This window comes from Mauremys mutica, chromosome 1 (genome assembly GCF_020497125.1).
Source record: "Mauremys mutica isolate MM-2020 ecotype Southern chromosome 1, ASM2049712v1, whole genome shotgun sequence".
In the NCBI taxonomy this organism is placed as follows: domain Eukaryota; kingdom Metazoa; phylum Chordata; order Testudines; family Geoemydidae; genus Mauremys; species Mauremys mutica.
The window spans coordinates 247,581,295-247,603,290 of NC_059072.1; the positions used below are offsets into that span (position 1 = coordinate 247,581,295).

The following is a 21,996-nucleotide window of genomic DNA, read 5'->3' on the forward strand; positions in this document are numbered from 1 at the left end:
TTTTAACTCTCTACTCCTGGGAGAATTTTTGTGCCTGTATTGTTACAGACATTCTTGCTGATGGGTATTTTGAAATAAATTACAAAAATAACTAAAACTGATGTGATTCTGTAGTGTTATTTTTGACAAATAAAATTTGCAGAATTTTACAGAATTTTAAAATGTTGTGCGCGGCACTTTTATTTTTTTGGTGCAGAATTCCCCCAGGAGTAAATTGTGTATGCTCCTGAACCCCTGCCACCTCTCAACAATACTGAATGCTCCACAGGGTTCCAGGAGGATGAGAATAGATCTTGTCCCTCTCTCCACTGACAGCAGGAGATTTTCCACTAGTGCCACTAAAGCTGTTTCTGTCCCATGTCCTAGCCTGAATCAGGATTGTGCTGGGTCAAGGAAACATCTTGAATTAGATGAACTTGTAAAAGCAGCAAAGAGTCCTGTGGCACCTTATAGACTAACAGACGTATTGGAGCATGAGCTTTCGTGGGTGAATACCCACTTCGTCGGATGCATGTAGTGGAAATTTCCAGGGGCAGGTATATATATGCAAGCAAGAAGCAGGCTAGAGATAACAAGGTTAGTTCAAATGAACTTGTAGTTGCCTTTGGCTAGCTTTTCTATGAGTTTGCTCAGGAATGGAAGGTGTGATACTGGGCGGTAGCTAGAACGGATATATCCAGGATGGATTTCTTCAGTGTTGATTGGACTGTTGCATATTTGAAGGAGGGAAGGGAACATTAATTTCCCAAATGAGGCTTTTGCTGTTTTGGTCACAAATAGCACCAAGTATGACTAGAACTGAGTGAATAATTGGTTGTTTGGTTCAGTGACTGCCATGTTCTGGGGCGCAGTACGGACAAGTAAGGGGTTGTGTCATCACCTCCCTTGTAACCTTGGGTGCCTTAAATGCTCTGCTGCTTGGCTCACAGCCTGGATGCCAACAGCTTGCAGGCAAGCATGCACTGAATGTCTCTGTGTTAGACAGCTCTAGTTCAGCAACTCTGATTCCTGCAGCCTGCTTGTTACACCCCAACCACACTCTGGTATCCACCAGCGCTGGTTATTATTAGGCAAGTGACCCCAACACACTCTCAGGCCTGAATTTTCCCAAAATCATGGACTCTGCAATGTCCAGTCCTTTCCTGGACCATTCAGAGGAATAATAAGACTGGTTTGCTCCCTTAAAGAGTCAATATCCAAAAGCTTGCCCCATTAACTGGAGTTAACAATCACTTCAATTCAGACACAGCACTGGGTTGGTTTATATTAAAAGTAAAACAAGTTCATTAACAAAAGGAGATAGGATTTTAAGTGAGCTCAAGTGTAAGGGATAAAGTTAGAAGTGGTTACAAGCAAATAAAAGTAAAAAATGCTTTCTAGGGGCTAAGATTTAATGAATATGCAGTCTTGGTTCAAGATAAGATTCTGATCAAACTTTCTTCCAGCAAGATGGTTGACCACCCCCTTGGTCAGGATCTCCCACAAAGTCCAAAGTGCTCAGTTCCTTTGTCTTCTTAGGTGAAAGATAAGTTGGGGTTCTTTGCCCCTCTCTTTTGTAGTCCAGTGACCCTTTAAAATAGATTCTTCTGAAGGTTATCCCCCAAAATAAAGTTCATTTAATCTGTGAGGAAGGAAACATGGAGTCTGGTGGGGAAGGAAGTCCCATGCTAGTTTCTTCCCCTGCTGCTGTTTGCTGTAATGAAAATAGATTTTTTTTCCTGCCTCTTCTGATGTAAATGAATGGCCATTTGATATAAGATTGCCAATCGACTCTGATGACACTTGGTTGGAAGCATCAGCTTGTCCTTTGCCTGGTAGAAACCTGTTTACCCATTCCCCAGACTTGTCTGAAAAACACATTTTTAGTTTCACATTTCCTTCGTATTTATATGGTCCCTAGGGCATTTACTGTACAGACACCAGGCAAGAATATTAGTGAGCAGTGGGTTTTTAGTTTTCCAGTGATACCTTACATGACACATATCAGATACAATTTATGACATTAAAAATTGGGGTACACCAGGGGTTCCCAAACTTGGTTCGCAGCTTGTTCAGGGTAAGCCTTGGCAGGCCACGAGATGCTTTGTTTAGCTGAGCATCTTCAGGTACGGTCACTCACAGCTCCCAGTGGCTGCGGTTCACCGTTCCTGGCCAATGGGAGCTGCGGGAAGCGGTGGCCCCTGGGGTACACTGAACTGGTCAGGCCAGTTGAAACTCACTACCACATACCAGTGAGCCCCTTGCCATCTTGCACTGGGATGCTTTTATAGTCAAAGTGGCCAAACCGAAAAATTGTTTAATTTCAAAATGACTCTTTTGGTTTTGTCACCAAAACAAAAATCTGAAAAAATGTGTTCAGTCAAACAAAACATTTCAAATATGATCTTGAAATGACATTTCATTGCAATTTGAAATGTCAGAACAGTTCATTTAAAAAATTAAAAAAACCTGAAAAAAAATCATTTTGACATTTTTGAAAAATTTTCCAATTTTTTTTCAACTGAAAGTATTCGCCCAATTCAACTGAAATTCACAAATAGTTTTGGTCCCCGCCCCTCCCCAAAATGCAGTTTTGGGCAAATTTACTAGTCTTCAGAAAAAATTTGCCCAGCTCTACTCATGACTCTTTTTTACCAGCCATGAAGAGCTTGAGTCAGATTCACAGGCCATGGGTCAAGACTTCTTTAGGGTGTCCAATACTTCTTGAAGAATGAATGTGCTGAAGTCTGGGAATGCAGGTAATCTGATTTATGGCCAGGATAGGAGGAACAGATCCAATCTGTTTGAGGGCCTTCCCAAACGTGCACAATCTTTTACATGAAGTAGGATGATAATTCTTTACAGTACTTGGTGCTGGGTTCTCCTGTGGCACTCAGAAATGATGAAATGGTTTACTGTCCTGGGTGGCTCCTTAGGGCACAGATTTGGCAGCTTCAATGGAGGCTGATAGGAAGGTTCTCTTGGCTTATAATACAGCCTCAGTGTAAGCTTGGAGTAATTCTTTGTTTCAATCTCTCTGTTTCAGCCTTCATTTTTTACCAGCTGTGCTTGAATTTCTGACTCTGACTCTTTCTTCATCTGAAGGGCATCAACCCAAGAAGATCTATTTGCTGCTTGGGGGTCAGTGTGTCAGTGGTCAAGGTTAGCATACAATGATTCTCAACTTCTTATCTTGTAGGTGGAGTGCTGTTGTCTTACAACATACTTTGGATTAGAGGGAGTTTAAGATTCATAGCTGAATCAGGGTCAGGGGTCTTTCTTGTTGTCTGGGAGCTGGGAGATCTCTGACCACTGCCTTAATTAGGTGATAGCTCTTTAAGACAATGTTTTGTTTTGTCCTTAATATTGTCACCTAAACAGAAGATCAAATCCAGGATGTGACTGGCTGTGTGTGTTGGACCAGAGATGACCAACTAAAGTCCTAGGAAGGCAAGTGACGAGATGAATTTTTGGGCTTTGGCATCTGTGGTCTTGTCAATATGAATGTTGAACTTTCTCCGGACAAGTCTGAGGTACTTCACTACCATCACCAGCAAGGTATCATTGAGCTCCTTTATGAATCATTTAGTTTCATGTGGTCTGTAAATATGCATTAAATCTATGTTAGTGTTGGCTCTGGTTTCTATTGTCAGGTGAATGAATTCAAACGAACTTGTCATGCCTGTGTGAAGAGAAGATAATGCAGTGCTGCCTGCCTTCTTGTCTGTGTGGTATGTGATGGGCCAAGTATCCTGGAGAGTGGGGGACAAGATGGGCTAGCATAGGGCTCCTGGGGTCATCCAGACAGACCCTGGTGATGCAAGCTTTATTGGGTGCTTCGTTGCTGATGAAGTTGTATATTGTTCTTTGGTGATAGATCTTCCATTGATCAGCATCAGTTTTAGTTCAACTAGCCTTTTGCTACCTCCTTTGGGCTCATGTCTCAGAAATGGTCCTTTGCAATGGATTAGTCATAAGAATATAAGAACATAAGAATGGCCATACAGGGTCAGACCAATGGTCCATCCAGCCCTGTACCCTGTCTTCTGACAGTGGCCAATGCCAGGTGCCCCAGAGGGAATGAACAGAACAGGTAATCATCAAGTGATCCATCCCCTGTTGTCCACTCCCAGCTTCTGGCAAACAGAGGCTAGGGACACCTTCCCTGCCCATCCTGGCTAATAGCCATTGATAGACCTATCCTCCATTAACTTATCTAGTTCTTTTTTTTTAAACCTTGTTATAGTTTGGACTTCACAACATTCTCTGGAAAAGAGTTCCACAGGTTGACTGTGCGTTGTGTGAAAAAATTCTTCCTTTTGTTTGTTTTAAACCTGCTGCCTATTAATTTTATTGGGTGATCTTTAGTTCTTGTGCTATGTGAAGGAGTAAATAACACTTTCTTATTCACTTTCTAAATGTCTAGTGTCCAGTTTCTTATGTCTGCTCTGCTGTCTCCTTGGACTGTTCTTCTCAATTTGAACTGTGATAAGTGAAATAGTGAGTTGTGTCTTGAGATGCTCTGAGTGGAGGAAAGGTTGTTCAGTTCATCAAATACCATGGGAAAGGCAGGTCTGATGGATAACCTTTTGGCACTTTGACCTGGTTGATTCTCAAGAATGGCTGGAGCTTGCACAATCTGCCCTGGGAGCGGTGAGTGTGTTGGAAGCATGGTGGCAAAACAACAATGGAAATAATAATAGCAACAATAATATTAGGTAGGGTCAAAACCCAGAAAATGGGAGTGTCAATAGCATCAGACATCCATTCCCTTGAAATAAGCTGTCTGTTGTCATGATGCCACTGCTGCCTTTATCTCTTTTAGGGGAGGGGAAAGAGGAAGGGAGATCACACTTACTATTGAGTAGTATGTGAGAGTTGCAGCTGTAAAATGTCCTCCTGGTCAGAAGATGGTGGTGAAGGCTGGAAGAGTAGGGCTTAGGCTTAGGGCAGCTTCCCTGTAGAGCAGCAGAGCCCTTTGGGAGCCTTGTTCCTGATGGGGACTCCCATACTGAAGGGAGGGGCTGGGAGAGGAATCACAGCTCTCAATCTCTCTCATTGTCTCCTCAATCATTTTCAAAATTGTTCAAAAGTAAACAGTGGCCCCTCTCCTGGTGCCATGAACCCAGCAGTGGGAGGAGGAGTGAATGGCTGGAGGAACTGGGAGCCAGCCCCTTTAAGGGTATTTAGGTTTTCCTACTGCTTCTGGTGGGGCTGGTAGAGTGCAGCGCTGGCTGAACTAGCTCCCCCTTGCTACTGTGTCCCCACAGGTGAGGCAGGAGAGAAGAGAGAATTATTTGCCCCAGTCAGTGGTCTAAAAGCTAGGAAGAGATAACGCTAAGGTCTGTGCAATGCCTGCTGACATGGCAAACAATGATCACATTGAATTTAGTAAGCTCATTATGACAATGAGTCATACTGGAGAAAATGTACTAACTAGCACATCATATTAGACACTTTCAGGCCAGATTTAAACTGTACTAGTAAAATAAAGTAGAGCACCAACAGAAGCATAACTCTTCCAAAATGCAATGTGAAGTGGGCAACGAATCATAGCTCACCCAACATACTTTTGTGAGTTAAACATAGTGGATCAGAGAGCATACTCTTTAAAAAAAAATTAAGGGTTTGCTTCTATGCAAATACTAGCATAAAAATGTTACCCTAAGGTTGTAACCAAGTGGTATTGTGATTATACTGCTACAATATTATCTTCAAAGACAATGTTTCAGGAGTCTGGGAGTTATGACCTCAGTCTCACTTGTTAGTTCTTCCCAAGAGGTTCACTAGAAGAAATATCCCTGCAGGATGCTGGAATATCTTTTCCTGTGTCCGTAAAACAGCATAGTTGGTCTGATAGTTATTATAAATAAGATTTTTTAGATGAGTTCATTACAAGATCTCTATTACTTCTATCACCATTGTTTTTTTTAAATAAATGCATTTATATAATTCATGCTCTCTAGTCAAATGAAAAAAAAGATTCCAAAAGAGATACTGTCATTCATGCAGTCAGATCTTCTGCTGCAAATTGAAAAGATTGTATCTTTGTAGGGGCTGTTTAAGGTTGCCATAATTAAAATATAAAACTGCCATGTAATATAAAACATTTGAGAATGTCTTTAACTGTAATGCCTAGCGACAACAGCGCTTAGAAAAGATTTTGGTATCAAGGAAAATCAATTCACAAGTGATCACCTCATATCTCTACCTAGACATCAGTTTATGTCATACATAAACAAATGTATATCTTGCTGGTTGAATGGGCCATATCCTGCAAGTCCAAAATTAATAGGAACATGGAGTAAGGAATGAACAAGGACTGCGAAATTCATCTCTTACAGCACAGAACCTGCGTAATTTGGCTTTGTGCAGAGAACAAGCAGGAATGGGGAACAGAATCCAATCCCTGAACCAATGGGTAGGCTGTGGGGCTATACTTCTATCTACGCTAAATACCATTCTATCTATGATACCTAATTTCTCTCTCTAGTATTTCTAAAGGCTAGCATATCAATTGCTGCCCTCTGCACACTGTGCGTAGTGAGCACATTGGCCTATTTAGAGCTAGCATGGAGACTGTCTGTGCTGCAGGCAGAGGGTGTGGCAGCCTTACTGCATGACGCCTCTGCCCTCAGTTCCCCTATTGGTCTTGTTGTAAACGGCTTTATGCCACCCCTCTGCAGGAGGATGAATTGTTACTAAAGAATGACTAAGAATACTGGATATTGAATTGGGCAAATGACCAATTTGGGGTTGGAAAGGATTTTCCTGAGCATTGTTTCTGAATTCCTATGAAATGCTGCCTTTTCTGTCACTCAACACTAGTCTTTGCAATACACTTTCACTTTCCTTTGGGCAGAATTGAGAAATTCTTTGGTTTCACAGCAAAAATATTATTAATTATTATTATTAATCATTATTTATTTATTTATTTATTTATTTTGCAGCGAAATTAGTTTTTCACCTGCAAAAGCTGCATTCAGTTTGCTCACACTATGAGTAATAAAAGCTACAGAATTCAACTGGTGAAATGTTATTGAAGTAAAAATGGGGGATAAAGGGGAAAGGAATTACAGATGGCATTTCAGACGAGAGACTGGAGAAAATCCAGACAGAGGCTCATAAATCTGCAGCAATGCTACTCTATCAAGAATTTCAATGGAAAAATCATAATTATGGCTGGTATTTTTGTACCCTTATTACTCATTAAGATGTTGCTGGAGAAAGTGTGGGGAAAGCAAAGTCTGTTGTCTTCTCACGATTACGGTAAGACCTGAAAGTCAGGACTCATGAGTTCTATTACCAGCTCTGCTGCTGACTCACTGTACAACTTTGGACTAGTCACTTGGAGCCAGACAGTGTGACCTGGCCTTGTGCAGACGCACAAACAAGGAAGACAAACAGAAGTCTCTTTGGAGCAGGGTTCTCAAACTGGCGGTTGGGACCCCTCAGGGGGTCATGAGGTTATTACAGGGGGGTCGTGAGCTGTCAGCCTCCACCCCAAATCCCATTTTGCCTCCAGCATTTATAATAGTGTTAAATATATTTTAAAGTGTTTTTAATTTATAAGCGGGGGGCGAGGGGGGGTCACACTCAGAAGCTTGCTATGTGAAAGGGGTCACCAGTACAAAAGTTTGAGAACCACTGTTTTGGAGGGTGTTTTAAATAGATTTCATCATAAAATGACTTGGTCTCCCCCATGTCACAGGATGAGCTGTCCTTTTAAGGATAGGCTTGGGCCTAGCTCCTCCTAATTTGAAGTCTGGCCTTTAGAAGACAGGAGCTGTAGTCTCTAAAAGGGTCAGGGATGAGGGGTGGTGTCATGTGATGGCAAGATTTAAATAAACTGTTTGTGGCTTATACAAGCGATAGACTGAGGAGAGCAGGACGTGCTTGTAAGTGTCTCTGCAGTAGCACAAGGAGAGACCAGACTTGGTTAGGGGCTCTACACAAAGAGAACTGGAGAAACTCTTGGCTCAAGAGAGACTGTGGAAGAGGCCTGTATGTGGGCAGAATGTAGAAGGACACTAGAGAGGAATGACACTAAAGAAAGAAAAGGCCTGACAAAGTATTGGTGTGGTGGTGGCAGATTCAGTGGTAGCACGTGTCTTTGTTTAGAGCCCCAGTCGGGGACTTCCACAAAGAGTGGGAGAAAGGATTCCGACCAAGTGAGAAGCCCAGGTAAATTCTGGAAGAAGGACTGTTGTGCTTGGTGAGGACCTGAGGACTGTTGCATTCTTCTCTCATGCCCTGGAGGTTTCTTACTGACTTGGCTAGAAGGTCAAATCACTTTATCAGCCTACGAAAGACCATCTTTGAGGGGAATGTGAATCAGTGGCTGGGTCTTGATACTGGGTAAGGCACACAGCTGTGACACCCCACTACTATTTACTTTGCAACAGGAACACAAAGGTCCAGATCCTGTCCTGTGTTAGGAAGCCACTGTCAGTGTGAAGCTACCTTGCCAGTGGTTTGAAACTTTTTTTCTGGGGACCTAGTTGAAAAAAATTATTGATGCCCATGACCCAACAGAGCTGGGGATGATGGGTTTGGGGCATTGGAGGGCCTCAGGGCTGGGCCAGAGGGTAGGGGTGTGGGGGTGAGGGCCGTGGGGTGGGGCCGGGAATGAGGGCTTCTGGGTGTGGGAGGGGCTATGGGCTGGGGCAGGGGCTTGGGGTGCAGGAGGGGGTCAGGTCTCTGGGCTGGGGGTGCAGGCTCTGGGGTGGGGCGGGGATGACGGGTTTGGGGCACGGAAGGGGTTCTGGGTTTGTGGGGGGGGGCTCAGGGCTGGGGCAGGGGATTGCGGCATGGATTTACCTCTGTCAGCTCCCAGTTAGCGGCGCAGCCAGGGTGCAGAGGCAGGCTCCTAGGCAGAGGCCCGCAGGCACTGCCCCCCCCAGCTCCCATTGGCTAGTTCCCGGCCAATGGGAGTGCAAAGCCGGTGCTCGGGCAGGGGCAGCATGTGGAGCCCTGTGGCTCCCTTGCCTAGAAGCCGGACCCACTGCTGGTCGCTTCCGGGACACAGCGCGGTGTCAGAACAGGTAGCTGGGCAGCACCACTGATGGGACTTTTAACATCCCGGTCGGCGGTGCTGACCAGAACAACCCAGTGCTTGATATGGCACAACCCAGTACTGGGTTGCGACCCGCACTTTGAAAAATGCTGCCTTAAACTATATAACCTGGCCACTAGAGCAGTCTCCCTTTGTCAGGGGATCCTTGTGCCAGGTGGAGCTACTATAGCAGCTCCTGCATCCCCATCCCTGGCCATCAGTGCAGGGCACGTGGCTGGAGAAATGGAGGCATAGCTTGAATTCTCTTTCTCTGGAACATCCCTTATGTATGTTTGGCTGCTGGGGACTTGCCTGGTGCGTGGAGAGCCCCAGAATCAGTTGAGTTTAAAGCCATTTTTGTACTGATTTCCTCCCCCCACCCCTAACACACAAACACTCTGAGCTGCCTTCTGCAGTCCCCAGTTGCAGTGTAGGATCTGGACCAAAATCTCCAGGCTTACATCACAAATAATTGTTCATCAGGAAGCAGAACTTGTCTCTCTTCTTGATAAGATTTGTTTTCTTTTAGCTCATTTCCATTTTAAAGATCCATTTCATATCAGCTTTTTCAGTTTAGCTAAAAATATGCATGATCTTACTCAGACCTTTTTGGCCAAAGCCCATGGCAAACATTTCCTCATGCATCATTATCATTAATCACATCACTGCATACAATATTTATACAATCAGAATGCACCCTGTATTCTAGATTATTGAAAATCATTCCTAGGTGCTAGTGGAAGGTCAGCTTTTGGCTTCAGATACACTAATCTCATTACAGAGAATTTCTCTTAAATATACTGTAGGTAGGGGAAGATTCTCGATTAGAGATAAATCTAAGCTGCAAAGTTCAGATCAGAAGCTAAGTATTCCTTAAGCTTGCAGGTGTTCAGATCTGGAGTTTGGGTCCAGTCCATTCCACATACAGGGCCTGATACAACTACTCTTAAAGTAAAGGGAGACTCCCACTGAAATCAGTGAAGTTAGATGGGGCCCTTAGGATCAGTCAGAAAGTTCATTGCTGAATCTTGATCTAAATGTCCTCAAAACTTCTTGGATGCTTGGATTCAGTGTGTTGATTTGGACCCATCTCCATTCTTAAGAGCTACAGATAGTCACTGACCCACCTATGTAAGCTAAGTGGGTCCTTATGTTGTATTATTGTGGATTGGCCTGTGGTAATTTAGAAGCTTCTGACAGTGGGTATTTGAAGCTTCATGTTTCACACATGCATTGTATCCCACTAAAGGCTCGGCATTAAGAGGTGATTGGAAATCTTTGTGTATCATGGCTCAGCCAGTCCTGAAATATAACACAGCCAGCTAAGAAAGTTTTGAACTGTTCCTGATGGCCAGGGCCGGTGCAAGGATGTTTTGCGCCCTAGGCGAAACTTCCACCTTGCGCCCTCCCCCGTCCCTGAGCCCCCGCCCTGAGGTGCCCCCCCCCACGGAAGCTCCCCCCCTCCGCCCTGAGGCACCCTCCTGCCCCAGCTCAGCCCTACTCCGCACACGACCATGAGCACCCCGAGCACGCCGTCACTGCTTCACTTCTCCCGCCTCCCAGGCTTGCGGCGCCAATCAGCTTAGGCGCCGCAAACCTAGGAGGCGGGAGAAGTGAAGCAGCCACAGCGTGCTTGGGGAGGAGGCGGGGCAGGGGTGAGCTGGGGCGGGGAGTTACCCTGTGTGCCCCCCCCCTTACTTGCTGCAGGCGGCCCTCCCCGCACTCCTCTACCCCAGCTCCCTCTGCCTAAATGCCGGCGGCAACCGGGGCGGCCGAAGATCCGGCCACCGCAGTCACTGCCAAAGAAAATGCTGCCCCCCAAATCCTAGCACCCTAGGCGACCGCCTAGGTCACCTAAATGGTTGCACCGGCCCTGCTGATGGCCAATTACTCAGATTTTAGTTTAGGGATAAAAGTGAAACATATTGCTCCCCGCTGAAGTTTCCTGACAGGGAGATCTGTTAGGCCATGGAATAGTCTCCCAGAGAAGTGATGAAAGCCCCATTGCTTGTACTTTTAAAGATTAATCCTTGACAGAAGGAGATGGGTTGATATAAAAGGTGCTTTCCCTCTCTAAGTTCTACGATTGGGTAGGAAAATGAGAATTTGCTAATTTAAACCTCTGGACTATACAACAGATGACTTTTTTTCCTTTGTGTTGCAGCTAGCAGCAACAGTGATTTTCCAAACATGTTAAGTATTTTGTGTTTTACTTTCTGGGTAAACCTGGTGAAAGTAATTGAAAATATTAATTATTAATTTAACCCCTTTTTGAGTTAGTGAAATGTTCACAAACAATCCTAATTTTCTTTCAATATACTTGTTTCAAATACTCAGATTATGGGTTGTGTGTGAAATGTTTGATTTGACTACTAACTATTCACACTGAGTGCTTGATCACCTAAGTATGGCATGGCTTCTGCTCCCTCATCAGAGGACTACAACTTATACCAGAAAGATAAGGAATGATAAATTTGCTTCTTGTATGCCTTTTCAGGCACATAATTCATGCTGAATTCATAACACAGGATTTGTGAGCATTTACAGAAATATGTAGCAGTTCTGTGAATATTCACAAATAATCAATAATATAGTCCCCCACAAATAATAATGAGCTGAATTCAACACTTTCATCACAAAAATGTTAATGAACCAGGTTTTTGTTTACTCTTCAATCAGTTCTATTTATGAAGTAGAATTCTTTTTTATAAAAATATTCACTACTGCCATTCACAGAGCTGATGTTGCATTTTCATTACATTTACTCTATTAAGATGCAGTTCTTAGATCCTTTTAGCAAAACTCTTCTTAGTTATTCCTTTGCAAATTCCTCTGAAGCCAGTGGGAGCTGTGTGTGCATGTTAGAGGGCAGAATTTGTTTCATTGGTGCCAATGGCACCGGCGGCCAAGTGTCCAAAGGAAAAAAAATGGGTTGATAGGGCTAAACTGCAACACCCTGCTGTGTTGTTGTGTGAGAAAGGAAGAGGATGCAGGGAGAGGGAATAGCCATGTAAGGGACAGGCATAAATTGCTTTCCTGCACTGGGGAGATGAAGGGGAAGGGGACAGCTAGCAGCCTGAAAGACTGGAACTGAAGTTAATGGGAACATGACTGTACCTACCCACTCTGAGTTTCAATGCACCAAAGTAGGAGTATGACTCCCTTGACTCACCCTGCAATGATATAGCTGAGTGAAAAGATCTTTCCTTTTCTTTGTCTCCACCCAGTTGGATAAGGGCCTGGTCTTAGGAAAGCTAGCTCACACCTGCTTGCTGGCAGCCGTTCCCTGTCATTAGGTGTGTTAGCTTCACATATCAATGTATCTTGTAATGAAAATATAGGACTGTTTTGTAATTCTAGAGGAAATGTGTCACACCTCAGAGGTGCAGATCACAATTGCTTTTTATTTGTGTTTGGTTTGATTTTTGGTGAGAGATGTTGAGTCTTTTTTCTTCTCATTCACTTAAGAATAAACATGTTGTGATGCTGTATGGAACATGGGAGACACTTTATGATATTGTTGATACCAATATTATAAAATTGCTATGAATCGTGCCAGATATGCCATGTGAGGTATCTGCAAAAATGTCATAATTTGCCAACTATGATGATCTTGTTCATATGTTTGTATCACCTTCGTATTGTGAATTATCGATATGTATGGTAGATCTGTATTTCCAAACTTGTGCTGTGTTTCTGGTTGACACCCCCAGACAGGTTGGCATAGGCAGTAGGCCTGCTTGATGGCCCATCAAGGGACATCAACTCTACAATGAACCCATTGAAAGGGCTGGTAATACATCTTATGACTCAGCAAGGCATGCAGAGGCATGCCTATGGAGAGAACGCTAAGGCCTTCCAATGCCATGTGCTATGAGTTTGTGTTTGAAACAAAGGAAGTACCAGACACATAGCTAAAGGACAGCTGTATCATCTCCATTTTGTCTTCAGTCCTGCTTCTTGTCTTCAATCCTGCTTCTTAGCTCTGGAGTAACTTCTAAAAATGAAGCTCTGAACAAAGGACTGAGTGACCCATCCAAGTTGTGGATGTATTCCAGAGGGACTTTCAAGCCAGCAAACTCACCAATACTGCTAAGAACCTGATATATGGACTTTGACGTCTTTGTATGTATGTGACTGCTTTACCATTTAACACCTCTCTTCTTGTTCGTTCTTTTTTCTTTATCATAAACCTTTAGTTTTAGGCACTAAAGGATTGGCTGGCGGATTGGTATTTTGGTGAGATCCAAACCTATACCTGGTAACGTGGCTGGCCCTTTGGGGTCAGATCAGAAGAACATTTTGTATATGTGAGCAGAGTTTTTTACATAACTTCTCACTGTACTGGACCCAGGTGCTAACTGGGAGCCAGAGAACTGGAATGCAAGAAGGGGCTATGTGATGCCTTTTTTTTTTCTTTCTGCTTCTTGATGGATCAGAAGTAGTTTGTGACTGGTTGGGGAGATTAACTTCAGTGTTACCCATCAGTGCTGGGAGTATCTGCTATCCCTTTTGCAGCCTGCCCTGACCTTGGCATTTCCAGGGAGGGTGGCCCTCTTATAGTAATCTAGTAAATAGCCATAAAGTGCCACAAGCAACATCTGAAATAACTAGTTCCAAACAATGAAATCTTTACATGTGTCCACCTTCCTCTCTGATTTTTTTATTCTTTTGACATATGGTGCCTTTGTAAACATTACAATTTGAGGGAATTTTTATTCACCTCAAGGTACTTAGTAATGCAGTGTAAACCCTTTCATATGCAGAATACACTGTAACTCTATGGGTGTGTTTTAGTAAAGCTGTAGTCTTCATATGTCCAGATCCTGCAGTCTTTACCCAATTCCTGGTCTGCCAAAATGCGCTTTGCCTCTAGTGGGAGCCTTGCTAGAGGGCAGGATTTGGCCTGTAACTAATTTGGAGTGAAGAAAATACTTAGCTCGTCACCAGGAACACAACATTCACATTAATCACAAAGTTGTTTTTGCTATGTCTCAAAGCAGACTTGTATCTTCAGTTGTATTGTGCATACATAATAGAGTCTGTTTTCAGCTGCAAGCCACTAGTGGGAATAGCGAAAGTCCTAGTGATGAAACTTTTAGAGACACTTGTAATGTTCAGCAAACCACACTGAAGTCACTTTGGCTAGAGAAAAGGCACAGAACAACTCCTACTTCTACTTTTTTTCTATGTGTTTATTTAGGAAGTTTTAATATGTTTACAAATCTTTGCCATGTAACTATCAGAAACAAAACAATCATTACAACAATTAGCTTTTGTTTAAAGAAGACTATAGTAATCAGATCTTTCTATTTAACAGTGTTATATTACAGAGAAAGCATCAGTACAACACCTTTGTCATTTCTAGTGATTGTATTAAATTGAATGAAATATCTATATACACATATTTAACACATCAGCCATATCTAGCAAATGTTAAAAAAAAATCATGATTAATCACACTGTTAAATAATAATAGAATGCCATTTATTTAAATATTTTTGGATGTTATCTACATTTTCAAATATATTGATTTCAATTACAACACAAATACAAAGTGCACAGTGCTCACTTTATATTTATTTTTATTACAAGTATTTGCACTGTACAAAAACAAAAGAAATTGTATTTCCAATTCACCTAATACAAATACTGTAGTGCAATCTCTTTATCATGAAAGTTGAATTTACAAATGTAGAATTATGTACAAAAAAACTGCACTCAAAAATAAAACAATGTAAAACTTTAGAGCCTACAAGTCCATTCATTCCTACTTCTTGTTCAGCAAATTGCTCAAACAAATTTGTTTACATTTACAGGAGATAATGCTGCCTGCTTCTTGTTTACAATGTCACCTGCAAGTGAGAACAGGTGTTCTCATGGCACTGTTGTAGCCGGTGTCACAAGATATTTATGTGTCAGATGCACTAAAGATTCATATAGGGGACACGCGTCCATACTGATGACAGGTTCTGCTCGATAACAATCCAAAGCAGTGCGGACTGACGCATGTTCATTTTTATTACCTGAGTCCTCCTGGCCAGAAGTATGGAGACTGAAATAAGAGAGACTTCCTGGAAAACATATACAGCTATTACATTGCATTGTCTGGCACTGGATGATTATATAGCACTGTAAATGTACATAGTGCTTTACAGTGGTAGAAATGTACATGACATAATACCAGCCCTGAAGATCTAGTCTAATAGTATTTGTGTATATAAATGTAAAGCAAAACTTCATATTTCAGTGTGTGACTATGTAGGTCCTCTTGCAATAGACCATTTTGTATCAAGATTAAGAATATTCGTATCTAGCTGTCAGGGACAGTGAGTTGTATGGGCCCTGGGCCATCCTGCCTGCTGCACCCCGAAGTTTGAATTCCTCATCCCCGTCCCAGCCCCACCCCAGAGCCTGCACCCCCAGCCAGAGGCCTCACCCCCCCGACCCCAAACCTCTTCCCCAGCCATTAGCTCCCTCCTGCACTGTGAGCCCCTAATTCCTGGCCCCACCCCGCTGCCCTCACCCCCACCCCACCTCCCTCACCGCGCACCCCAACCTTCTGCCCTAGCTCTGAGCCCCTCCCACACCCCAAACCCCTTATCCACACCCCGACCCAGAGCCCTCACCCCCCTGCATCCCAACCCTCTGTCCCAGCCCTGAGCCTGCTCCTGCACCGTGAACCCCTCATCCCTGGCCCCATTCTTTGCTTCGGAGTTGGCATTTCTTTCCTTTGTTCTTTATAAGTGGTTCTTAGGGGTGCATTGCTGTGGGCATAGGCACCAACTCCGTGGGTGCTCCGGGGCTGGAGCACCCATGGGGAAAAATTGGTGGGTGCTCTGCACCCACCGGCAACCAAGCTCCCTGCCCTGTGCCCCCAGCTCACCTCACCTCCACCTCTTTTCCTGTGAGCGCCCAGTCCCCGCTTCTCCTCCCAGTGCTTGCTGCCACGAAACAGCTGTTTCATGGTGTAACAAGTTGTGGGGGGGAATGGGGGGAGGAGCAGGAACGCAGCGCGCTCAGGGAAAGAGGCGGGGCCGGGGCGGAGATTTGGGGAAGGAGTCCAATAGGGGCAGGGAGGGGCAGAGTTTGGAGCGGGGTTGGAATGGGGGCGGGGTAGGGGTGGAGTCGGGGCGGGCTGGGGGGGTTGAGCACCCACCGGCACCAGGAGAAGTTGGCGCCTATGATTGTGGGTGCTAGACTGTCTGACTTGTAGGCCTTGTCTGCACTAGGTTATTTTACACCAACATAGTTTCATTTGTGCAAGCCCCTAGCATAGACAATCCATACCCAGTTAACCATGACTTGTGTTGGCACAGTTTAACTCAGTGTGAAACCCCAGTGTGGACAAGCCCTTAGTAAGGTGACAACTTCACTTTATCTAAAAATTAGTTTTATAAAAACAAACTCTTAAGACACAACAGAAAAATGTTCCCCCTCTTTTATTCTTTTAAATTCCATTGAAAATACTATTTGCTGCCTCCTGAAGAATATCACAAAAAACAAAATTTTGTTTTAATTTTAGAAAGTATTTGCTTTTGAGGGTTATTGATCCAAGAGTGCTTGGTTGTTTCCATATTCAAAAGAGTATTAATAAAGTTGATATTCTTAGTTAAATTAATTTTTCTTACGATAGTGATATTGACAGGGAAACTGTTCGACGCTGTTTCCAGTCCATTTTTACATTATTTAAAAAATATATATATCAGCTTACAAGGCAGTTGGGGGAGAGTGGGGACTTGGACCCATTCTGGGCACCACCAAAAATTATACAAACCTGCTGCCACTGCTAGCTGTACATTTTTTTCCAATAAAAGTTAAATGTGTATATCTGACAACTGTATGGTGACTTCTGATATGTAAGTTGGTTTCATCCAGTTTCTCTTAGGTGTCCAAATCATAAAAATCATGGTCAGTACTATTTGGCACCTAAGTAGACAGACAGATTAAATGGGCATAAGAATGAATTACTCTTCCTCTGGGTCAGGTTTGCAGAATCTTTACAGAGCAATTACCACTGCCCACGCTGCTTGCATTACCGCTGCCCGCACTGCTCTGTGGAGAGAGGTCTTCAGTCTACACGGCTGTCATCCACTGCTTATCAACACTAAATTCACTTTAAAAGTGAAAAAACAAAACAAACAACAAATCCAAACAAAAGGCAAAATGTATAAAATACTTGTAACAGTATTTCAGTATGGTCTCCTGATAGAAGGGTAGGTATAGATGGCTCAATTTCTTTGGAACACCACAGAAAAGTAGCATTTAAGGTAGTATAGACTTCCCTAGTATAAAGCATCCTTTATTTTTAAATTGCTTCTGGAAAAGTTCCTCCTCCCCACCATGCCCCCCCCAAACCCCAAGACAACACATCCAAAGTAAATCAATCCTTTCTGGGCCTGATCTTGCCTGCCTTCGAAGGCATTAGGATTGCTGTATGGGTAAAGGGTACAGGATTGGAACTCTTAAGGGCTCAGTTATAGGTTTATAATATTAATTACATCATAATATTTAGTTTTGAAACTGTTACTACCACAATTTGGTATTAATGATTGATATCATGGCAATAAGAGAATGATTGTGATAGGGTGAAACAGATACTGATATTGAACTCCCATGTGCTTATTACCATCTGTGCTATCTGCGAGGAATAAACTTTGATTATGTATGTATGGATAGATAGATATACAGTCTTTTGTGTAGTAGAAATAAGAACCTACAAATACCCAGAGAAGAATATAGCAAGGTGTTTGTTCACTATTGTATTAAAAGATTTTTCTACTAGGGAAAACTAAAACCTGTGATCATTTAAACAAAAATCCATTTATTTTTACCTATAATTGTCTTTATTCCTTTTGCTTTTACTACCACAAGCAGCCAATGAAAATACTTGTACTGTATAAATGGGTTCTCTCACACAATCCAGCTTCTGCTTGATTCTATACGTTATTGTTGTATCATAGTCTGTTGCCATAGAAATGATTGATGTGCCCAAGTACAGCAGTCTCACCATTAGTTTGTATTTTCATAGACTCCAAAATAGATTCATATTCTGCAGCTCTGATCTTGTTGATTACGAGTTGGAGAGAAACGGAAAGGGAACTGATGTCCCTCCAAAGGCTGAAACTAATCCAAAAGACAGCTACATATATTAACATTGCTAACTCTCATGATTTTACTTGTCTTGTGACATTTGGTGACATTTACTAAGCCAATGACTCCAGCAACTAGGGCTTTGTTAGAATCTCCACATCATTTTATAAGAAAGTTTCTAGCCTTTGTGGTTGTGGTGGAGAAAACCTTGATAACGTGACTCCACACAGGCTCAGAACCCCAAAGAAAATAAGAACTGCAATATTTTTCACCTTATGATTTTTGGGGGGCTTGTATCATGATTTGTAAATACTTGGGGTTGGCAATACTGATGATTCTCTTTTGAGAAAGCAAGCAAAAAAATAGCTGATTCCAGGCCCAGCTGAAACCATTCCCAGACATGACCAGGATGCATTAAAGGTGTAACTTATTGACCAATTTCATTTCATGTGCATAGCTCAAAAGCCTATTAATATAGGGTGACTATTTTCCAGTCTCTGATGTTTATCCCTGTAGGAAATATATCAGTGGCTGGCTTTTCTTGACTTGTACATTGGGTTTTTGTCTACAGCAGTACCCGGAGGGCAATGGTACCAGAGAGAGCTGCCTGTTTACCTGAACTTGGAGAATGTCACTTTCCTGTACCCTTGTACACTGTTCTGTCACCTTGTTCCATGAATAGAGAATATGGGATTTCTATTCCTCTGAGTCATTTCTGATTTCTGTTACATGATTGATTGTGGCTCACAGAAGCAACTAGCATGGACTAGGCTCAGTGGCTCCAGGAGAGGAATAGTGCCCAGTGAGTATTATGCTAAATTTGCTTGACCCTATGCCACATCCTATTAGCTGAACACCCACATCTGGCCCATAATCTCTGTCCTGTAGGATTCTTTAAGAATCACATAGTCTAATTTGTAGTTAACAAAGGAGCTTTCAGCACAATAAAACATCACGGATGGAGGTGGATTCACATAATCAGAGCTCTGAAGTTGCCATGAGATTGGGTATTTTGGGAAATAATCTCTAGCCTCATTGTGATTTTCTTAACCTTGTTTTACGACTATACCAAATGCCCAATAGGTGACTGTTCTGAATCCACTACTGACAGCAAACTGAGATGAGAGCTCTGTGGGTCCCGAGGAAATAATCTAAAATGATAATCAGCTTGCTGTTATTGTGCATTTGACATGAAATATTGTAAGTACCTACATGTTGTCTCTTGAGAAATTGGACCACACTCCTTTTGCTGCCCATCACTTCTATCAGGAGTGCTAAAAGAAAAAAAACAAGTGGTTTTTAATTCTAGAAAGGGCAACAGTGCTGGGGTTTTCATTGTTATAGGAGCTTACAAGCAATTCTGATTTGTGTGTGACTTGAGATTTCATAAAGGATGGCAGGTCTAAATCAAACTTCTACAACTAATAGCATATTTTTCTAAAAATATTGTGACTTGCCCAATCCCATTCAGGGCCTAAAATGACAAACCTAGACAACAACCGAAGGCTAGGTCCACAAAGGGATTTAGGTGCCTATCTGCCACTTTAGGTGCCTAAATCCAAAATTCAGATCCTTAAAACCACTGCCTAACCCTGTAGGTGCCTAAATTCCCAAGGCATCTAAGTTTAGGGCAAAGCTCTCTAGGCCTCTATTTTCTGCCAGTTGGCGTGCACACAGACACCTAAGTCCTGGCACTACCAAGCAGCTCAGCACCTAACTCACACCTAAGCCCCGGGGGATCCTCAGACTGGGATGTCATCACCTATCTGACCTGCGGGGCCTGTCTGGTAGGTGTGCTCAGAGACTGCCAGCCAGATCAGGCTCTGTACAAAATGGAGAAAGAGGAAGGAGTGTTGCTAGTGCTCTCCCTGAACAGTGGTTAGGGCACCCTCTTAGGAACTAGGAGTGGAGACTAGTGTTCAGGTCCCAGCTCTGAATCAGGTATAGTGTGGTGTTGAACCCAGGTCTGTCACCTCCTCGATGGGGAGTACTTTCACCACCAGGCTGTACAGTAGAAGGGAGGGTATCCCCACTGCTATATTGTATGAGAAAGGGCTGACCTGGCTTAGCCATCTAACTCCAGGAGAGGGGTGGAGCTTAGGCCACATGCCTCACCTGGGTTGTTTCTATTGGCTTACTTAGGCATCTCCCTGCTCAGCATGCTGGCTTCTGTGGATCTCATTCTTAGATGCCTAACTCTCCCTGTGCATCCTGTAGGGAGCCTGTGTGCCTAACTCAGAGTTGTGGATTTCACCAGGCAGCAGAGTGCCTCAATATTAAGTGTTGCAATACTGAGTCTAAGTCCCCTTTGTGGATCAAGTCCTAAACGCATAGCACCATGCAGTCACTTTCAGAGATGTCCAGCAGGATGGTGTAGGGTTTTTTTAATTGGTTTTGTATGTCAGGTACCAGAGTCACCACTGACCTTCATCAAATCACACTCTTGTTTTACAGAGTCAAAAAGAACCCCCCTTCTGAGGTTTGGTTTTGTTAATGAACGGCATAGTTCAACCAAGTTGCATATACCCTCAGCCTACTCCCTAGATTTCACGGTACCTAAGATTCCTTTTCCACAGACACTGCCTTCCTCTCCCCAGAGGGCTACTTCTGCCTTCCTTAATTCCAGGATGGAGTCTAACGAACTACTCCAGCCCTAGTAAATTGGTCTTAATTAACCTGCAGATCCCTACTGGGTTCCAACATCTCACAAGGTGAACCAGCAGGAGAACCCTGCTAGCCTGATATGGTGTGGTTTGTACTTAGTGAACTACAGCACTTGAATAAATAGGGCTCAATGCTGAGGGCCCTACCCAAGTGTCTTTACAGTGAAAGAATATCTGCCAGGAGTTTTTAGACGTTAGATTGTAGAACAGTGGTCTCTTTTGCACAGAAGGGAAAGTTCAGTACATCACCATTAGCATGCGACTCCATTTCTTGCCAGCACCCCTTCTCTGGGAGCAAGAGAGGCACTTAGTTGAGTTCTGACTCTCTGCTAATGGGCACCTATCTCTCTTGGAAGGAGACTGCCATCTGTGGCAAACCTCAGAGAGAATGTTTGGAGTAATTGCGTGATGTGCTTATCTGATGCAATTGTCCTCTTGGGGCTGATTTAGGACCACTGTAGTAACTACAGTTAGAACTAATTGGATTTTTTTTAACCAGGGTTCCCAGATGTGACAGGGTAGTGCTGCTTTGTTCACTAAGCCTTTTTCATCCATGTTCTTTATTACATATAAAGTGTTTTCTTCCCCTTCCCTCCCACAGGTAGAAGGCTTCAGAGCCTTTATCTATGGCTCTGCTGAACCCCAGCTGGACAGAGCTTTTTGCAGGATTCCAGACAAGAACAACATGAGCGAGGCGACAGGCCTACCTTATCATATTCCATGACGACAAGTAAGCTTATGAACGGAGTTGCTGTTCTACTGAATGTTGGTATTTTTTTAACGGACACTTTTTGTTATGTCCATTAGTGGCTGACTCACCTCAACAAATTGGGCAAATCAGAAAAAAACCCAACATTCTTTTTGGCTCATTTTCAAATTGATTGTGAATGACCCAGGGTCACTTAAATAACATTTGCAAATAAGTCGTGTGCAGCAGGATTAAACCTCTGTCCCTACATATCTTTTTTCCTTTCATCAGTTTCACACCTTTGTCTTTTTAATCTTGTGTTTAAAAATTAATATTATAACTGTCATAGCACTTTTCTCCCAAATAACTCAGTGCACTCGCTAAGCATTCATTCATTACCGCAACACCCCTTTGAAGCAGGTGAGAACTAATGTGTTCAATGAAGTGGGGCAAAGTTAAGTGATTTGCCCAACATCACACAGCAAATCAATGGTGGAGCTGGGAACAAAAGCCAGTAG

The 21,996-nt window shown here is 43.1% G+C and overlaps 1 long non-coding RNA gene across 1 annotated transcript; it reads left to right on the plus strand.

Annotated features, from left to right (window-relative positions):
• The first annotated feature begins 3,037 nt into the window (after window positions 1-3,037).
• On the plus strand, window positions 3,038-21,516 carry LOC123364227. The gene is made up of 4 exons (XR_006577044.1): window positions 3,038-3,141; window positions 3,361-3,537; window positions 3,633-3,710; window positions 21,392-21,516. It is a non-coding gene; the product is annotated as an uncharacterized LOC123364227 (long non-coding RNA).
• The last annotated feature ends 480 nt before the right edge of the window (window positions 21,517-21,996 follow it).